We start from the raw sequence: 11,696 nt of genomic DNA on the forward strand, positions 1-11,696 counted from the left end.
TGCAATGTGCTGCCAGCCCAGCTTGCTCCCCAGGGGGAAAAAAAAGCACTCTGGCTTGTTCCTCTGAGGGTGGAATTCATCCTCCTTTGCGTGCAGAGAGGTTGTGGTGAGATACTTAACTCCTTCTGCTAGGTAATGTTAGTCTAGCTGAGTCGATGTGGCTGGCTTTGTTCTGGCTACCTGGCATAGCCCAAGTGCCTCCACACACAAGTTTGACAAGAGAGGCTTTGGAAATAAAAACTGCACTTCATTTGCATATAATCATACCACTTACATTGATAATCTTCTAGCTTTGCACTTCAAACTGAGTGCTAGACATTTATTTGAAATGCTGGAAAGTTCTCTTCCCTTCAGCACAGGTGTGTTCCTAAAAATAGCCTGTAGAGAAAAGCCACATAACATAAAAGGGCTCAAAAAAAGCAATTTGCAGGAAAGTGAAAAACCTCAAACAGATAAAAACCTCTTGAATGAACTACAGCTAGAGTGGCAGAAACTATCACATAATCAGTGCAACCTTTTTTTTTTTTTTTTAACAAAATAAAGCTAAGATTTCAAAAAAAATCTTAAAGGACAGAAGTTTTGGTTACTGAATGTCTTGGTTTGAAAAAACGGGTGTCTGCTAAGGAAGGCAGGAGCCTCCCCTGAAATGAAAAATGCAAACCCCCTCCCTCCAAATTATTATAATTCTGAAATTAAGGGGCTCTTAGGCAAAGATATAGGAATAGGAATAAGAGTTCTTTACTAGGAAAATTAAAAATACAAATGCAATAGTACAAAAAAAGAAAACAAACCACTGCCAGAGTGAGAACAGGCCCTGGCACCCTGTGGGTCAGGGTGGTGGCAGCAGTGCCATTCCATGGTGGCTCAGCCCTCCTGCAGTGCCAGCTGTGCTTCTGCTGGAGCAGGATCCTGGACAAGGCTGGAGTTTTCCTCTGAAGCTCCAGGGCTGGTGGAGATGGGCCTGGGCTTTCTCTGGGAATGCAGTGGGGAAGAAAGCTGCTCCTCTGGGAATGCAGTGGGGCAGAAAACTGCTCCTCTGGGAATGCAGTGGAGAAGAAAGCTGCTCCTCTGGGAATGCAGTGGGGAAGAAAGCTGCTCCTCTGGGAATGCAGTGGGGCAGAAAGCTGCTCCTCTGGGAATGCAGTGGGCAAAGGCTGCTGTGGTGTTCCCAGGTCAGATTGTATCCAGGTAGGAATACTTGGCTCCTCCCCCTGGGCAGAGCCTCTCCCCATGGGATGATGGAATTTTCTCAGCCATGCAGGGACACTCAGTGGCCATGGACAGCAGAGATCTCCTGGAGGGAGGATTGGTTGTGGGAGAGATAAAGAAAACTGCCCAGTGAACAGCAGAGAAGTGCCCCAGCTCTGACAGATGGGAAATGGAATACACACCCCTAGCCACATCTTGTAACCTAAGACACTGAAATATCAGCCTGAGATGACAACTTCTGAATTTCAGTGGACACAGCCTCCAGGGAGAGGCCCTGAATGTGTGCCGGCTAGCCAGCTCTCCCCAGGATGGATTGCCTTCCTTTCTTGTGCCACAAATCAGGGTTTTCCTGGGAGTCTGAATGCCTCACCTGCTCAGGCTAGGATGAAGACATGTGAGCAGCCTCTAAAAAACCCACTGTGCTGTTCTGTTAGGCTGCTCTGAATAAACCCCATTTCTGCCTGTATTGGGTGGGAAGGGTGATTGCTGAGACCAGGGTGGTTGTACAGGGATTGTGAAAGGTGTGAAGGTAGGTTGTGGTGTAGGAATCAAATGGTAACATTGCCTTGAAGTTTTGTGCTTTGGGAGTCCTGCCTGACCCCAGGAAACACTTCACACACAGGCACCAAGCACATCTTGTTCCTTGCAATTGGGCTTTGGCTGTGAAGCTGGCCTTAAATTTCCTGGGCCACAGGAAAGTCATTTCACTGAGCCTCAGTCTCCACTCGGGGTTGTTCTGGAGCACCCAGGTAAACAAGGGCAACTGGCCAGATGTGTGGATATTTCTCCAATTCCACCCTAAATGTGCAGTATTCATCAATCAGCAAGCCTTTGCCACCCCAGATCACAGAGGCAGGGGCATCTCCCAGCCTGAAAGAGCAAAGTTCCCCACGGGTGTGCAGTGGGCTGACCTTGGGTGGATTCTTGGAACCCACCAGAGCCTCTGTCTCACTCCCCTCTGCAGCTGCACAGAGGAGACAAAAAACCCCAAAGGGTTCATGGGCTGAGATAAGGACAGGGAGAGAGATCCCTCACCAGATACCATCACGGGCAAAACAGGCTCTAATTAGAGATATTCATTGACTTTATCACTAACAAAACAGAGCAGGACAATGAGAAGCAAAATTAAACCTTGAAAACACCTTTCTCCCAGCCCTCCCTCCTTCCCAGCTCTACCTCCTGCCCCCAGTGGTGCAAGGAGACAGGGAATGGGGTTATGGTCAGTTCCTCACCTGTGGCTTCTCCTGCTGCTCAGGGAGAGGAGTCCTTCCTCTGCTGCACGTGGGGTCCCTCCCACGGGAGACAGTTCTCCAGGAACTTCTCCAATGTGAGACCATCCCACAGGAGACAGTTCTCCAGGAACTTCCCCAGTGTTTTAATCCCTCCCACAGGAGACAGTTCTCCCCAAACTGCTGCAGTGTGGGTCACTCTTCCACGGGTCAGTCCTCCAAGGACAGGCTGCTCCAGCCTGGGAGCAGGGCCCCTCTCACAGAGGCCTCCCATGGGGTCACAGCCCCCTCCAGGATTCCCCTGCTCCAGCGTGGGCTCCTACACGGGCTGTGGGTGGATCTCTGCATCCCTGTGGATCCCCACGGGCTGTGGGTGGATCTCCATGAGCTGCAGGTGGATCCCCATGGGCAGGGGGTGGATCTCTGCCTCTCCCATGCCCTCCATGGGCTGCAGGTGGATCCCCATGAGCTGCAGGTGGATCCCCATGGGCAGGGGGTGGATCTCTGCCTCCCCCATGCCCTCCATGGGCTGCAGGTGGATCCCCATGGGCTGCAGGTGGATCCCCACAGGCTGTGGATGGATCTCTGCCTCTCCCATGCCCTCCATGGGCTGCAGGTGGATCCCCATGAGCTGCAGGTGGATCCCCATGAGCTGCAGGTGGATCCCCACAGGCTGTGGATGGATCTCTGCCTCTCCCATGCCCTCCATGGGCTGCAGGTGGATCCCCATGAGCTGCAGGTGGATCCCCATGAGCTGCAGGTGGATCTCCATGAGCTGCAGGTGGATCCTCACAGGCTGTGGATGGATCTCTGCCTCTCCCATGCCCTCCATGGGCTGCAGGTGGATCCCCATGGGCTGCAGGTGGATCCCCACAGACTGTGGATGGATCTCTGCCTCTCCCATGCCCTCCATGGGCTGCAGGGGCACAGCTGCCTCCCCTTGGGCTGTACCTCGGGCTGCAGAGGAGCCCCAGCTCTGGTGCCTGGAGCTCTCCTGCCCCCCCTTCCTCCCTGCCCTTGCTGAGCTGCTCCTCTCACACGTTCTCACCCCACTCTTCTCTGGCCACAGCTGTGCAGTTACCTTTTCTCTCTTCTCAAATCTGTTCTCCCAGAGGTGTTACCATCACTTCTAACTGACCAGCCCTGGCCAGCAGCACGTCCTTCTCTGGAGCTGCCAGCATTGGCTCTGCTGGACACAGAGGAAGCTTCCAGCACCTGCTCACAGAAGCCACCCCTGGAGCTCCCACCCTGCCAAAGCTTGGCCATGCAAACCCAATACTTCAGCTGGTGAGAGACTCATAACCTGCCTGAGTCTCTTTTTCCATGTGACAACTGACAGGAGAGGACACAGTCTCAAGCTGTGCCAAGGGAAATTTGGGTTAGATGTTAGAAAAAACGTTTTTTTACTGAAAGAGTGAAAGTTCTGGAATGGCCTGCCTGGGGAGGTGGTGGAGTCACCATCCCTGGGTGTGTTTAAAACAGACAGGATGTGGCACTGGGTGCCAGGGTTTAGTTGAGGTGTTGGGGCTGGGTTGGTGTGGGAATCCAGGGCATCCCTCTCTGGCTGCCCTGGAAAGTCTGGGACCCTGGCAGGGGGTCAGGAGCCCCCCTGTACAGAGCCCCAAGAGACACTGTCTCTGATCTCTATCCATGGAAAAGAGTTTTCAACCTTACAGGATGTATTAGAAGCTCTGAGTGTTTGATATAAGTAGTAATTGGTGTGGCACGGGTGCAAAAGTAGAATTTTAGGATTCTAGATAAGGGGTTCAAAGGGGGCAAGATGGAGGAAACTGGGCGTGCCTTGTCCTTTTTCTTCTTCTTCTTCTTCATGCCCTCCATGTTTCACTGTGCTGTTGGCATTTTTCTGTTGGTTCAGGCTGGGGACACATTGTTCAGCATGGGTGATGGATATTGGCACATTATTGTAAATATAGCACACGCAGTTTCTAGTACAGAATGTTTGTAACATCCCACTCTGTCCTGCAAGACAGACCTGCTGCAGGTCAGAGAGAAAATATTTTAGATGAGAAGAAATAAACAACCTTGAAAACCAGCACAGACAAATTATGACTCCTTCTTTGGCAGTGGGGCTGAAAGACAGACACTTTCTACAATCTCAGGAGCATTTAAATATCACAGATCCCGACAGGTTGGATCTTAAAGGTCTCTTCCAACCCAGTGATTCTGTGAATTCTGTGTGATTCAGAGTCCAGCCCCAGTTCAGGGCTTTGCCCCTGCTCCAGAATGGGAGTGGGAGTGGGAATGGGAGTGCTGCCAGGGGCAGCCCCAGGGCTCCCAGGGGATGGAGCTGCAGCTGCAGAGCGATGGATGGAGCTCAGAGCCCGGCCCAGGGCAGGTCAGGGTTCAGGGCCTCCGATGGGGCTGAACAGCAGAGGGCAGCTGTAGCCTGGGGAATGTGTTAGTCAGGCCCTGGTGAAACACCAGGGCAGGGGTGGTGACAGCACCAGCTCTGCCTTCATATTTCTCTGACAACTTACAGTCAAGGAACTGGTGAAAAGAACCCTTTCTTTTTTTTGCATAGAAAACAGTAGTGTTTCCAGATATTTGTGTAGGCTGTCTACAGACAGTGACTGGAGTCATTCATAAGTGTATAAAGAAAATGGCTATAGTTTATGACTATATTAGGTATGAACAGACTCTTTTAGAATTATATTTCCCTATATTATTATAAATATTATGAAAAGTGCCTCTCTGGTTGTGGTCACCTAACTTAAGACTTCACTCTGCATATGATGTGATGAGTTATTTCATGAATGAGAGAGTCTACAAGATAGTGGAAGCAAAATTAGTATTTCAAATGGTGTTGACAAGTTGGGTAAATGCTTTGGAAAAAAAGGAATTCAATAAGGCAGAAAGACACATGCAGAGTTTTACATATATATAGGAATAGTTGTGAGCACAAATGTGAGATATAGGTGAACTTGAAATGCTGCAGATCCCTTTTTTAGAACAGACTGTAAATGGAGCATGAGTAGAAATGAAATAGAAGATTATGCTGCTGAAGGAAAAATTTCAATGTGATAATGGGATATCAATTGTTTGAGGTTGTAGGAAGAACTATAGTCAGTCTTGGGTGCCAAGACAGAAAGGGAGAAAGAGAGAACAGAAAGAAAAGGAAAAGGAAAAGGAAAGGAAAGAAAAAGAAAATAAAAAGAAGAGAAAGACCCAGCTCAGTCCAAGAGAGAGTCTAGAAAACAGAGGCAAACATAGGAAGCAACATCTGAGGCACAGAAGTAGCTGAGAGTATTTAGAGCATAGATATTGGGGTGGGGAGGTCACAAATAAGTCTTCAAATACATAAATGGTGGCTGTGAAGGGGAAGGAAATAGTCTGCTATATCTGCTGCAAATGGGAAAAGAAATCATGGATTTACACTGCAGCTGGAAATACTCTGCCTGGAAATTCAAATAAACCTCTGTAATGCTGAAGACAAATGAAACTAGCAATAGCCCTTCCTGGGAGGTGTTAAACAGACAGGTTAGACAAAATTCTGCAAGCTATGGGAGTGCTTGGGCTGGCCTTTAGTTAGATGGTCTCTTCAAGCCTTTTCCACAAGTCTGTGCTCTCACATGCAGAGACTGAGGGAATTATAAATTCTCTTATTGCCTTGGATAAGGTGCCAGCTGGTTGTGTTACTGCTGGGGGGCAGAGCAGTGTGCTGGCACACTCGGGGTACAAAGCAGTGTTATCCCACAAACTCTCACCTTGGCACGAGTCCTCCTTTTTCTCTGCACAGGGACAGGAGCCCCTCACCAGATTTTGTTACTCCCTGCCCACTTTGGCACAGTTTGTTCCTTGATCTCACCAGTGGCTGTGGCTGACTGAAGTCAAGAGTTTCCCCACACATCACTGCACTCTATAAAGAGAAATCCAGCAAGAGAAAGCAACAAAAAATGGGGAAAAGAAAAAAGATATGTGAAAAGAATTAATATCGTTTTCTTCAGATGCTTCTTTGTCATCTGGAGGCCAGAGTAAGCTGTGCTGAAGCAGTCCTTTCTGGGTTATTGGCTTATCACTAGGGCTGGAACCATATTTATGAGAATTGTTCTTTTTTTAGATTAGCCCTCTGAAGCAGAATGGGAATTTGACATTTCTTGGTTAAGGTTAGACCGTACTTCCCATCCCTTCTTCCAGGGAAGTGAGCAGAGTGAGAGCAGGAGCATAAAGGCATTTCAGAGGAGCTGAATACATTTCAAATGTATAAAACTGACACTATTGCATAGTTTGCTTCACACTTGTGTTTCCTTTCCACCTCCCTCTCATTTAATTCCCCTTTGGTTCCCACCTTCCCCCAAATCCCTCTTGCTTGGCTTTGAGGTGAGCTGAGGTCTCCCAGGCTACCTGCACAAATAACTCTGGGAGGAAAGGAACAAGCTAAAGGAGGATATGGAAAAAAACATTCAGGAAATCAGGTTTAAGGTTGTTTTTCTCTTCCAAATGTGTTAGACACACTGTGAATGAGTCCTTTTAAATGTCTTTGTAGACATCCAAGCAAAACTGTAAGTTCCCAGGCACTCTCCTTGGGGCAGGCCAGCAGAAATCTGCCCCAAATATCTTTTCCTACTTTCTAAGGCCCCCTTCTTCCCTTCCTCTCCCAGGCATGCTGGAGTTAGTTTCAGACAGAGGTGAGGTTCCCCTTTAGTGGTTTGACACTGTGTTCAACCTGCAGTGCAACAGCACAGCTCGGGCCTTTTGGAGACCAGTCTTCAGCTTTGGCAGCTCTGGGTGTGTGTAGATGTTTTCCACCCAGAGCAGAGGTTTTCCACAGAGCAGAATCCAGCTCAGGATTTACCTGGTGGGCTCTGGCTGCACTTGGCCCCTTTTGTGCCTGCTGTGATGCTGCACCAAGCCCTGGCAGGTGCAGGCTGTGATGAGGAAGCCAGATGTGGACAGAGTGGTTAATTTTACGTGTTTCTGTGTGCTCATGGAAAGCAGAAATGTCCCTGGTGGGCCATCAAGAAGCAGTCTCTGGTTTGGAAGGTTCCTCAGCTCCAGGCTGCAGTAGCCTGGGCAAGCATGGGGTGGTTTTCCAGCCTGCCATGGCAAGGATGGAGTTCCAGCCTTGCAAGGCAGGTCCAGGCCCTGCAGACCCCTTGTTCCCTGGGCTCAGGTGACTGGGACAGCCAGCACCGCAGCCCAGGGACTGGGACAGCATGGGTTTGGCTGGATTTCTGCTTCCTATCAGCCTGAACTGGGAAAAACCCTGCTGGGGAGGAGAGCTGTAGGGTGAGAGGCTGATTTCTGTACAAGGCTCTTCCTCAGGAGAGGGCAGTGAGGTCATGCACCTGCACTTTTTCTCTGGCTGCCCAAAAAGAGGAGCTCTGTGCTGAGAGGGGGGTCCAGGGGCTCACAGAAGTTGCTAAGACAGGGTGGCAGAGTCAAATCTGAGCTCTGGCTACCAGTGAGGGAAGATGGTTGAGTTCAAAAGACCCAGAGTGAAATTTCTTCAGTCACTTGAAAAGGCAGCTTAGCACAGAGAGTTACCATCCCTGGATATGTTTAAAAACAGACTGGATGTGGCACTCAGTGCTGTGCTTTAGCTGAGGGGCTGGGACATGGGTTGGACTCCACGATCTTAAAGGTCTCTTCCAACCTGGTGGTTCTGTGATTATGTAATCACTATATTGAGAGGAAAAAAAAAAAAAAAAAAGCCTACTTTTAGTCTGGAAGTTCCATGTGGAGAACATTACTAAACCTATGAGTTCATGCAGAACATCTTAGAATTGTGAGTTCAAGAAAAAGCAGTTTATTAAAAAAAGTATCTATAGTCAACAACCCATGCTATCTGCTCAGAAATATTAGTCACGGGGAGTTCCTCATTTCCCTGGTTTTACAAGCTTAATGCCTCAAGAGATAATTGTATTTTATTTTCCCTGACTGCATGCTGCAGCCACTGCCATGTCTGCTATGTCTCTCCTAGATGTGTACATGCTTTCTGTTCCTCTTATGTCACACCACTACTTTTTGTCACCAGCGCAGGAGAAAAGGCAGAAAAAGGAGTTATTTTCTCTTTATTCTGACTGATGCATTATTTACTTCTCCACTGGAGACTGAGGTTTGTGTCCACAATATTTCTCCTCAAACCAGGATTTTAGAAATGATAGAGGATCACTCATGGAGGCTTGTTCTTTAACCATTGTCTTAAAATGAAACCTCAATTTTTTTTTTTCTTTTTTTTTTTGTGACAACTTTCTGGTTGATTGAACTTCCTTAATTTACTGACATCTATGTTTATTTGCTCTTCTATTTACTTGCTCTGGCTCGTGTATTTATTGAGCCAGATGTGCTGGAAACAAACCATTTGGTGGATTAGGCTTTGCTGATCAGAGGCAGGCTACTCTGGCACAAGGTAGAGAAACCAAAGACGAGGAAGGTTGAAAGGTGGTTCCTCCTGCATTTTGCAGGTTGGTGGTTGGTAATTTGTCTGTGGAGGTTGCTAATAAAATAGGTGAGTGGGAGATGCTGGTGCAGAAGGAGGGACCTGGCCCCTGGGCACTTTGATCTGCTGGATGTTTCACTCCCACGGGGATGGGTTGGAGGGACAGACTTTGGAAATCACTGCTCCATGTGAGGAGCAGGATTGCTGGCTGGTGTTTATTAGCTACTCACCTTCCTCTCTCACTGCTTTTCCTCTCTTCAGCTGAGGGCTGTTTTGTCAAGCTGTGACAGTGAAGGGACTTCAGGGAGCACCAAGACACTCTGAATTCTCAGTGCCCGCTTGAGCAGAGGGCGATTAATGGTCTTGTGAAACCCTCCTAGGCAGGTGGGTGAGGCTGCATCAGAATTAGCTGTAAATGCTTTAGAGAAAACAGTGGATTTTCATGAAACCGAGGCCCCAGCCACCTGTATCAGCATTGCTTTGGCACCTCCTGCCCTTATCTTCACCCTGTTGAGAAGAGAAAGCCTGTTTTTACCTTGCAGGCCAAAATGCTGCTGTTTGCCAGGTGTTTATGCTGTTTGCTGCTGCTTATCCTCCACCATGTCCCTGCCTCACAGCAGAGCCACAATCTGCAGCACCAGGGGAGCATCTGGTGCAGAGCAGCAAAACCTGCTGCAGGAGGAAAGGGGCTTGCACAGCTCAAGCTCATCGGTGAAAAGCAATGTCCTCCTGCTATGGTTTCCACTTCTGCCTCGGCAGAGTCAGGCTGTCAGCATGCTCACACCTCCAGTGTGACAGCTGGGGCTGTAGGTACACAGAGCAGCCTGGAAAGATCCCTGAATTTGTTGGTCCTGTTTGTAATAAACACATTCTGACCATTCTGACCATCTCATCTTGGCCTTAGGTGAGGAATGGTCACTCTTAAAAAAAGGAAAGGGAAAGGAGTGTGAGACAGTGCCAAAGGGACAGACAAAAGTTGTGTGCTTCTTGCAGAAAAGTTTTTTTGAGCTTTTGTTTGTTTGCTTGCTTGCTTTTAGTGTTTTTTTGTTTGTTTTTTTTTTTTTTGGCTTTCTATCAGATCAATTTTGCTGCAGTTGATAACACACCAAAAATGCCATGGGCTGGGTGACTGCTCCATGCTGGGGCAGGATGCTTAGCACTGGTCAGGATAACTCAGGAGCAGCAACCACTTCTGACCTCCAAAATCTGCCTCTGAGTGCTGCAAAGGCTGAGCTGCTTCTGGGATTATTTAAAGAGGATGATGATGATGATGAGGAGGATGATAAAAAAAGGGAAAAAAGATCCTCCAGACTTGGAAAGGGCAAGTCCAAATGGCTGCTGGAAATAGCAATAGTTTTCCAAGGAACCTCTCGTTTCCCTCTTTAGTGGCCATATCTCTGCACACCCAAGAATTTGTCATGACTTGCCTTTTCTATAACCAGTAGATAGTTTTCTTGTTGCTGAGATGGTTTTGGCTTTGTGTGCTGTTTTGGCTCTTGTTTCTTGGGTGAGGGTTTTTTTGGGTTATTTTTTGTTTTCTTTCTCCTTTCGCTTGCATTTATGGAAGTCCTCGTGGTGCACTGGGCACCTCGGGGCTGGGTTGGGAATATCCCAGGGCTACTGACCTAAACTTGCCCTGCAGGCATGGGAACCTCCCTCCCTCCTCTCTCACTGCCTCACCCTGGTCAGGCCCAGCTCCCAGGGGAGGGGAAGCTGCTGTTTCTGCAGCTGGGGCAGGGGAGGAAGGTGGCTTTGCTGAGCAGCTGGGCCCTGTGGGACAGTTTGCTGGCAGTGTTGTGGTGACGTTGGGTGACTGTGGCAAGCACTGGCTTCTGATGAAACAGAACAACCTGAGGAAGGGAAGCCTCTGAAAGATAAAACTGCTGCACAGTTTGTTCTTTAGAAAGTATCATCACTGAAACAGCAATTTCTAAATTGCTTTTTCTCTGGACCTTGTTACCCCCATTTCTCTCCTCTTTCACAGCCAAAAGTGGCAAAAAGACAGTTTCCAGTTGCAGCAGGATCCTGGGACTGGCTGGGCATGAAAAGTGGCACTGGTTGGGTGGTTCCCATGGCAGAAGGGGAGGTAAATGCACACCTGGAGCCAAGGGAGGGCATTTATTGCATCAGGGATGAGCCTGAAAGTTTACCAGAGCTTCCCCATGCATCCTTCCACGGAGGAGAGGTTTGTGGGGTGGCTCCAGTGCAGATCCAGGAATGAGCCATGCAAGGAGAGAGGCCAGGCCAGTGCCTGTGCTGGGGACAGCCCGTGCAGACCAGTACCACCAGAGCCAAAAGCAAGGGACAGGGTGTGTGTGCTGCACCTGGAGCTGTGTGTCCCCTGTGTCCCTCCTCTGACACCAGCTGAGACCTTTGCACTGTCAGGGCCTTTGCCAGCACTGAGGGGGGGAAGTTTAAACTGCACAAAAATCAGCTTTTGTGATTTCTTTCTTCTGTCTGTGCCATCTGATGTGCTGTGCCTTTGTGCAGCTGGAAACCTTGGCCCAGAAGGGACTCACACTCTTCACCTCCACCAGGTGAAAGCAGAGGGTCAAGCCCTCCTTGCATCACTTTTACCATGAAAATAAAGATGTTAAAATGTTAAACAGGGAAATGTTTCAAGGGAAGGTAAGTGGAGAAGTGGGGATGTGTGTTTATGAGGATGTGTGTTTATGAGGAAGTGTTGAAATACACCAGTGAAAATAAGTCAGCCTGGCATTTACTGGTGAACAAAAGCCCATGTGCATCGATTAAAAAAAAACCCAAAGCAACCAGAAATGGGTTGGATACCATAACTGGTTTCAGTGTTTTCACTTGAAGTCTGCTTCACAATGATCATGTAGATAAATTGTCACCAG

Source organism: Vidua chalybeata, chromosome 10 (genome assembly GCF_026979565.1).
Source record: "Vidua chalybeata isolate OUT-0048 chromosome 10, bVidCha1 merged haplotype, whole genome shotgun sequence".
NCBI classification, from domain to species: domain Eukaryota; kingdom Metazoa; phylum Chordata; class Aves; order Passeriformes; family Viduidae; genus Vidua; species Vidua chalybeata.